The sequence below is a fragment of the Trachypithecus francoisi genome, unplaced genomic scaffold (genome assembly GCF_009764315.1).
Source record: "Trachypithecus francoisi isolate TF-2019V2 unplaced genomic scaffold, Tfra_2.0 Lachesis_group21, whole genome shotgun sequence".
Lineage (NCBI taxonomy): Eukaryota > Metazoa > Chordata > Mammalia > Primates > Cercopithecidae > Trachypithecus > Trachypithecus francoisi.
This window is the reverse complement of record NW_022681467.1, coordinates 55,888,977-55,898,206: the sequence shown is the minus strand read 5'-3', so window position 1 is coordinate 55,898,206 and position 9,230 is coordinate 55,888,977. Positions and strand designations below refer to the sequence as shown.

At 49.7% G+C, this 9,230-nt stretch overlaps 1 long non-coding RNA gene across 1 annotated transcript; it reads right to left on the bottom strand.

Annotated features, from left to right (window-relative positions):
• Positions 1-4,983: 4,983 nt before the first annotated feature.
• Positions 4,984-6,975, bottom strand: LOC117069021. Its single transcript, XR_004431345.1, has 2 exons — positions 6,896-6,975; positions 4,984-5,596 (listed from the first exon to the last, which is right to left on the bottom strand). It is a non-coding gene; the product is annotated as an uncharacterized LOC117069021 (long non-coding RNA).
• Between the last annotated feature and the right edge of the window lie 2,255 nt (positions 6,976-9,230).

The window sequence follows — 9,230 nt, the reverse complement described above, 5'->3', positions numbered from 1 at the left end:
TTAATCCTGCCAGCGCAGAAGCTGCACCTCAGGGTACAGCGACTACAGAATGAGCTTTCGGGCCACGAGCATCTTCCAGCAGAATCTGGGGGTGTCGAGGCTGCCAGACACAGCAAGCATGCCCGCCTGATCCTATGTTGGACAGGCAGGGCTCGTGGCTACCCCAGCTTGCTGTGGGGAAGGGTGCAGAGAATCCCAGCTGCAGCTGGTTCCTGACAGGCCAGGCAGCACTTTGGCACTGCAGATTCATCATCTTCTCCAGCACCCAGCTTGAGTGCCAGCCTTGAAAAAAATCAATCAGCTGTGGCTCTAATTAATTATAAGCTCTGAGCACCCTGAGCCTGTGCCATGAGACAGGCTGAGCTCTGCATCCTGGCTTGGTGGAGCCCCTGGATGTGACCAGCCTCCTGCTGCAGTGTGACTGCAAAACGCCTTCCCCACTGCCCTGGGTAGTGTGGCTGCTGCCTGACAGCGAGCAGCGAAGCCCTAAGAAAGGATTGCCATCAAGTGTTCGTGGTGTAGGCTTCTTGGGGCATTTATTCTGTCTCTTGTTAATGGCAAGGTGAGGCAGGGATTCATCATGTCAGGTCCTGTTCTTCCTGATTCGATTCTGTGTCTGACCTTGCCCAATCATACAAAAACATCCCCCTCTACCAGCAATTTAGGTCGAGGAAAGTACAGACACCCCTCATTATCCAAACATTGTCAATTCCTGGAAACACTTTGGAGAGCAAATTTTCAGACATCAGGGCTTCATCCCTTTATGTGAACGGGGAAAAAATAATAATACATTCCCAGGCCAACAAAAAAAAATCCCCAACCAATTTTCCAAATATCTCTTAAAACACTCTTAAACGCCTAGATAGCAATATGCTAAGGAGGCTTGAACAATGCAAACATTTACAACTCCTGCTTTCTAATGAGTCTACATGGGATGAACTTCTGGATGGGGATGTTCACATGCAGTATTTAACTGCACTGAATGCAGTCAGACTGGAATTATGTTTTCCTTCTACACTGCAAGGGATGTGCATAAAATGTTAACTGCACAAATGAGATAACAGGTGGAAGACAGAAGCTAGGTCACATCCAGCTTGGGAGGAGCAACATGGGAGCTAGAAACGGCTAGACCCCAAGGAAAGGGAGGGAGGGGAGGAGCGTGACACTGCAGAGCGGCTCTGAATGATCTGGCAGGATCCCAGTGGGCAGGGAGCTGAGATGTCCACTGCCGTGCACCCACCCTCTAGTGGGCACCTCCAGGCACTTTCTTATTCTAAGTGAACTTGGGTAAAACGTTAACACATTGTTAAGGTAGATAATTTAGATCAGGAAAAACTAGGGTGGGCGGAGGGATCAGTACTGGGTTTTGCCTCCCAAAAGGTAATTGGGCAATGACTGTGTGTGGCAGGGACAAATGCATTCGGGCGCTAGACGTTCAGCCCTCCCCTTCCCCTACCCACTAAAGAAAATGTCACATTTGCCGTTTGCCATTTAGCATGTCCGCCTCATGCTAAAACGTGGAGCAGAAAACAAGGCCAGAGCTGTGAGGACTGGCTCCGCGGAGACACCGGGAAAGAAAAGGCTCTGGAAAAGCTCTGGAGTGAGACCATGGGAGGGGAGAAATATGGGGTGAGAGAATCGGAGGGAAAGTCAGACAGGTTTAGAGGAGTCGAAACAACTGGATCTTCTCAAAGGGTTTGGATGAACTCAAGTCATTTTTCCAATTGCTTTCAGTGTCTGTTGCTTCTCTTAGCGGGATGCTGACTTAAGAGCAAGGCAAATGGGGCCGCAGAGACATTCAGGTTATGCTGGGACGTTCAGTTCAGTCTGCTCAGATTTAATTTGGGCATCAGCATTCACTTTTTAAGGGTGCTATAGGTGCCACCAGAAAGTCTAGTGTTCAAAAGTGTGCTACAAACACAAGGAGGCTGAGTGCCACCTGGTGCCCCGTCACAATACCTCGTTACCCATCCACCCCAACGCACCTGCGCTTCCCTAGGGCGGCCTCATTCACAGTCGCCTGCTCTCTGGTGGTGGTGCAAGCACTCCACCATGAACATGTTTCAACTGAGTCTTCTTAGTGTTGACGAGAAACTAAGCCCAGAGGGAACAGGCAGTTCCCCCAAGCTCCCTCAGGACATGGTGAGTGTGGGATCTGGACCCAGGCAGGCTGGCTCTGCAGCCAGGCCCTTCACTGCAGCTGCCCTTCAAAGAATGCCTGGCTGTGCAACACTGCACCCTGAACCACCTCCTGTCACCACTCATGAGGCCTGTCCTCCCCTGCATGGCTCACACTTGCAAGTCATTGTCAGGACTTACCTGACAATGTTACGTGTTAGAATCGCATAACCTTGATTCTTGACCTGGTTCTGCTATGAGCCTCGCCCATAACACCCCTCAAACCTATAGACCTCCCCAAGCCCCAGATTCTTCCTTGTCAAGCGGGGGTTGTTGTGAAGGACCCGCGAGGCAGCACCTGTGTGGAAGGTGTGGCAGCCCAGGGCCCACCTGAATCACCTGCAGCACAGGTCCCCGGCCTCTGCCTGTGGACCCTCACTGGCCCCAGGAGCACATGGCCTGCGCTAGGCAAACTAGAAGCACCAGGAGGTCATGGCCAGGAGCAGGAAGTGGTGGTCAACACCGAGTTTTCCAGCCCTCCAGAGGGCAATTCTGACACATGACGCAACATAGTCGCTTAGACACCCCCACCAGAGAAATCAAACCCCAAGATCCTCAGTGATGGCCTTGTGTGTGGTCACCCTAATCCCCAGACTTGCTCCCTTCCAGATTTCAGCACCACTTCCTCACGGTACTGCTGGACCACCGCCCATGTTAGCCACTTGCACCCGAATCCTCAGCTCGAGGTCTGCTTTGGGGCGACCCTATATTAAGAGAGCAGAGCCTGACACCTAGTAAATACTAAGCCCTCAGCAAAAGGTATGTGTGTGATATAGAGGGAGAAAAGATTCATGCATGCCTGTATGTGTGTATGTATGCATATGTGTACCAATATGCACTTGCAAATGTGGAAATCTATATGAATGTACATGCGTTTATCTGTATGTGTTTACAGATATGTGCATGTATGTGTATGTCTATCTGATAGCTGTCTATATCCACATATGTATATGTATGCATATAGATGTGTGCATGTATGTATATGTGTGTATATCTACATTATGTGTATGTGTAATGCATGTGTGTTGATGTCAGTGCATGCGTGTATATGTACATGAATGCACATGCATGTATAAATGTGTATATATGTGTGTACATATGCATGCAGGTGCATATTTAAATATAGCAGTGTGTGTGTTTGCATAAGTGTATATGGGCATATATGTGCATATATGTATAGTCATGTGTATATAGATGTGTGTTTATACATAAACATGTGAGTATATATCAATGTATATACCTATATGTGTATATATGTATTATACATATATGTAGATGTGGGCATAAGTATTTGTGGGTACACACACGTGTACTGTATATGTACACATCTATAAGATGCACATTTATGTGTGTATCTGTAGGTCTATACATGCATGTGCATGAGTGTACATGTGCATACATAGGTATATGTGTGTATGTATATATGAATGTGTGTCCGTATATGTGTATTCATCATGTGTGTATGTGTGTGCCCATGTGTGCATGTGTTCCTGTGTGCACGTGTGTTCCTGTATGTGCATATATGTACATATGCGTGTGTCCACAGCTGGGATGTGAGAGTCACACAGGAGGAAACAGGTGCTTCCTGACTGCACCCCTAGAAAGTATTCTCCAAGGGCCTTTCAGTGACTCTCTGCTGGCCTCACTTCCAGGCCCCCACACTGGCCCTTAGCCCACTTCTCCCTGCCCTCAGCTCCTTCTTTGCACAGGTTCCCATTCACCAGAGGTCCCCGACTTCCTCCCCACACCAGGTTACCCTGGGAGGTAGGAAAACCAGAAGAGGAGACCTCACAGCAGAGCCCGCCGACAGCTACTCAGTGGCAGGACCCAGGGCAGCTGGAAGGAAATGAAATCCCCTCTCACTTAACAGCCTAATAAGGATTTGAACCTGAGCCTGCCAGGAATTGTCAGTTTAACTGCTTTCTCAGATGTGAAGAACATATCTGGGCTTTCAAGCATGCCCCAGGGAGGAGCCATGACAGGCTGGAGGGGAGGATGGCGCCTCTTGCTCAGGCTCCACCTGCCCGAGCGTCTCTGCGAGCCCCCAGAAAACAGCACCAGCCTGGCAGGGGAGCCAGATGCATAGATGAGAGGGGCAGCTGCCCCGGGAGAACAGCACTTGCGGGGGAAATTATGTCAGCAAGATGCAGCCTCAGCGCAGCAAGGACTCGCTTAAAGACCTTTCCAGCTGACCTGGGCAACCTGATCCTTCTGGGAGAGGGACCCACAGACTCAGAGGAGCTGCACAGCTCAGAGCCCAATCCTCAGGGCTGTGCACTTAGCCAGACAGACTGAGCTGCATGAAACTGCTTTGTCATTCACACTGGGCCATTCACACTCTCCCATGTGGAATCCTCACCCCTAATCCTGCCGGCAGGTAGCCAGGCCCAGGGCCCCTCTCTTCCTCCTTCCGCCTCATGTGTTCTGCTCAGCCACCTTGGCCTCCTTCTAGGTCTTCAACAAGAGGCTCATCCCCCCTCCCAGGGTTTGCTCTGGCTGCTCCCTCTGCCTGGAGTGCCCCTCCCAGCTCCTCACAGGTGCAGCTTGTTCTGGGCAGTCAGGTGCTTCAGGCTTCCCTGCTCCCTGCCACCAGCCTCCTATCTAATTTCATTCTTGCAGCTGGCCCTTTCCTACTTTGTCTTGTTTAACTCCCTAGCAGTTATTTTCTTCCCTCCCCCTGGAAGGTAAGACCCTGGTCATCGTGGGCCTTGTGTGTGTTACTCATGCTGCATCCGCAGAGCCCAGAGGCATGGAGTAGCTGCTCACTAAATCCTCACGGAATGAATGAATGATTGACAACACCCATCACATTAAGCCTTATGGGATTATTATCAAGAACGTCCTGTTTAATGATGGGGACATGCGACCCCACTTCCATCCCTAGGCCTTGGTGTATAGACCAGAAAGCCCGGGACGGACCACCTGTCCTCCCTACAGGGGACTAACTTGCACAAACCAATGGGCATCAGCACCCGTGGGGAGCAGCCGTGACCCCTGGGTCCTCGGTACCAGCCACAAAGCCAGTTCTGAGTTTGTTCAGAACCCTGCTTAGAATGAAGGATGCGCCTACACTGGAGATCTCTTAATACGACCACCAAACACCATGGGATTTTCAAAGGTAGCTGTCACAGCCACAGTGCACAAGCTCTGTTCCTGGCTTGCTTCTGCCATCTGCTGGCCACTTGATAAAAGGCACCGGGGTATTATTTTCCAGTCTCTCTGATGCTCTTGTTTCCTTGTGGGAGGAACTCATCATCACTTTTCTTGATCTTGACAAGGGCTGCTTGGCAGACCTGTCCCACAAGTAGTCCAATTCGGGAAGATCCTCGACCCCTTGTGGGTGGGGCAGTCATCCGGTCCTGCATCTTATGACTTCACACGTTAAAAACGTTAACTTGCTAAACACTCAATGTGAAACCTAGGAGTAAGGGACAATTATCTTTACTGTCTACAAACAAGGATGTTCAGGCACAGAGAGGCTAAGTAAGTTGTGCAAAGTCACACAGCTACAGAGTTGTGGAGCCGAGATTGGGACTCAAGCAATAAGGCACTTTGATGGCAGGCACCTTGACGGGACACCCTTTACCGACAACTATGCAAACAGCCCAGGTGCTCCTGCAACCCCTGATCCAAGGGGTGCCACCAGAGCACCAGAGAGACAGGGATGTGGGAAGAGCAGAGGACAGAAGAGGACGTGTGCGTCTAACCACTCGGAGGACAGGTTAGCCTTCTGAGCCGCCATCTTCCAATCAGGGGGATGGGACCACTGGATACACAATCTCGAGGCTTTCTCGACAGTTCTCGGAACAGGACAGAGAGGCAGGGAAGCATAGTGGTTAAAGCACAGGCTTTTTGGTCAGACAGAATGGGTTAAAGATCAGACACTTCCACTCACTCTCAATGAGTTCATATCTGTAAGCCTAAGCTTCCCTCCTCACACATGATGATTAAAAAAAAAAAAAAGAGGCCACGTGCAAAGCTTTTAGCATTGTTTCTGGTTCAGGGTAAGGACTTCATACATGTTTTCTACCATTATAACCACATTAAAGGCTCTGAGAAGCCCTGCAGGAAGGAAAACTACTTGTCTTTATCTCAGCCATCCCCATGCTGGCTGCCCACAGAGCCACCATGGAGCCTGCAGCTCTGTCACCCCATGGAGCCCATGTGCCTGGTCCAGTCAAACTTTCCCTCACATGGGAGCCTCAGGCCCCACTGGAAACAGACTCAGGAGACAAGCCCAGGTCTCCTGCTCCCAGCTCCCCGCTCTGTACTTCTGCTTCTACATCCATCTACCCCAAAGGCAGTTTTTACAACCCATCAACCAAAGAACTCAGAGACAACTCTCCAAGGCTCCCAAGAGGGGATATGTCATCTTTGGCTTCTATAGTGCTTATTTGTCAGTTGTACAGACCAGAGGCAATTCAGAGTGTAAGGCGAGAAGGCTGTTTTTAATAATTCTGTCATTATTCTCAATTTTCAGCACCACCACACATGAAAAACCCATTTCCAGTTTCCTTAAAGGTGTTAAATGGTTTTTGCCCTGTGTTGTAAAAGTTTGCAGTCAGCCAAGCTGCTGCGAAGCGGGCTTGCAGCCTCCGGTCCTGAGCTGTGGGAACGACTTGACTGGGCCTGACCTGCTGAAGCCCAGCTCTTCCCCCAAATGTTCAATTCCCAGCACATGCCGCGCGGGTCACTGTGGATTTCAGGGTGGACTCACAGCACTGCTGGGTGTTGCAGTCCACGCAATTTCACAAGACTCCGTGCAGGGCACCTCCACCCGCCCAGGCGCAGCGGGATGTGAACCGGAAACCACTCTTTCCTGCCAGTCAACACCCAGGAACTGATTAAGTAACCTGGTGCCCAGCCCCTCTGACAGTCACAGAGCCAAGAAGAGGGAAGTGAGGCGGCATCCAACGCGGTCCCTGCAAAGAACTAAGCAAGGCAAGTTCAAGGGGTCCAGGACTCCACAGCAGCTGGTGGAGGGCAGGGAGGGGCTTTCCGTTTTCAGGGCATTGAAAGTCCTTGAAAGGAGAAAACTTTGATTAAGAATGACAAGGCCTGGATGCAGAAGGTGGGAGACCCCTGCCCTTAATAACTGTCATAGTTGCCAATGACAACTGTGATAAAGGGATGACTTCCCATGGCACGCACTTGCTGCCCTCCACGGTTCTAGGCTCATCACAGAGAACTCTTCATTTTCATGAGGCTCCATAAGGACATCCCTATTCCTATGATCCTTATCAATATCCTGATGTTACAAATGAGGGAACCGGGACACAGAGATGCTGAGGAACTTGTCTAAAGTCACATCATGGGGACAGAGCCTGGGACACAGCCGCGAGAGGGAGAGACAGGCCCTGCCCCTGTGCGCGAAGCCATCTGCTGGGGACGCAGAAATCAAACAACTCGTGGCTGCCCTTGTGCCCAGCGCTGTGGGCAGGAGCGAGCTGCTTTGAAGAGACAGCGTGGTGACCTGCCCTGCTGGCCCAGGCAGCATCACACAGCAAGAAGGCGGCTTTGAAGGGTTTTAAACAGAGTCGTGTTCCCACATCCACAGAGAGAGGGCTGCAAGCCTTTGTGTTTTCCACACTGTGTTATATGGCGTTGGGGTTCACAAACCTGCCTCGGAAGCTGCTCATGGGCAAATGGATGACCATGGGTGGGGAAGGAAATTTCCCTCAAATACACACATGCTTCACCTAGAGCAGCCAAGCTGTTGGTGTGCTTGTGTGTATTCATGTGTGTGTGTATGTTTGTGTGTGTGTCTTAGGCCTAATGGTTCACTGAGTTTAAGGATCTCTCAGCTCCCTTTCAGCCCAAATGTTTCGTAATTTGGTGATTAGCGCACAGGGACCAGGCAATACACGTTCATCAAAATGCACCAGTGAGACAGAGACAGGAGAGGATGTTTTGGCAGCAAACAAACATCCAGGAGGCACAGTACACCCCCATCCCCGGCCCCAACCTCTGAGAGACAATCGGGGAAACAGAGGACATTAGTATGAAATGACCAAAGAGACTTACCAAGCAACATCAGACTCCCTGTGACGTGTGTGCCGATGGGACAGAGCGGGAGTTATTCTTATACTTAAGAAATAACCAGGCCGGGCGCGGTGGCTCAAGCCTGTAATCTCAGCACTTTGGGAGGCCGAGATGGGCGGATCACAAGGTCGGGAGATCGAGACCATCCTGGCTAACAGGGTGAAACCCCGTCTGTACTAAAAAATACAAAAAAAACTAGCCGGACGAGGTGGCGGGCGCCTGTAGTCCCAGCTACTTGGGAGGCTGAGGCAGGAGAATGGCGTAAAACCCAGGAGGCGGAGCTTGCAGTGAGCTGAGATCCCGCCACTGCACTCCAGCCTGGGTGACAGAGCAAGACTCCGTCTCAAAAACAAACAAAAAAAAAAAAAACAAAAAAACAACAACAACAACAAAAAAAAGAAATAACCAAGCATTCTGCATGCCCAAAGCCAATTCGGGTTTTAAATACCTTTCATAATTTTTCTGACTATGGAGGTAATATATCCTCAGGGCATAACATTCAGAAATTGTAGAAGAGTATTTTTAAAAATCCAACCATTGAGCAATAACCATTATAAAAATTTTACTGTCTTCCTTTCTTGTCATTTATCTAGGCTCATACAGATATTTGGGGCTTTTTTCACAAAACTAGTAAAATGTTAAAAAATATATTCTAATATTCTCTCAAGATTTTATTATTAGATTTATCATAACCATAAAAGATCTGAACACTTTTAACGACAGCATATTATTCCATTTCCATGGAATTACGGTAATGAATCTCCTACTGTTGGGTTTCAGTTGCTTCCAAATTTGAATGTAAATCATTTGGGGGCAGTTCTCATTCCATCAGTGGCAGACTAGGTTGAATATAGTCGAGGTTTTGCAAGCACACACTGTGCCCAAATTAAAGCCACAGCCCTGGATGTTGGCCATGGAGAGATGATGCTTTCAACTGTATCAACTCTTGAAGCTGGTGAACTGTGGCTTCTCCCCTTCAGGCGCTGGCAGACCTTCTCCTCACACTCTTG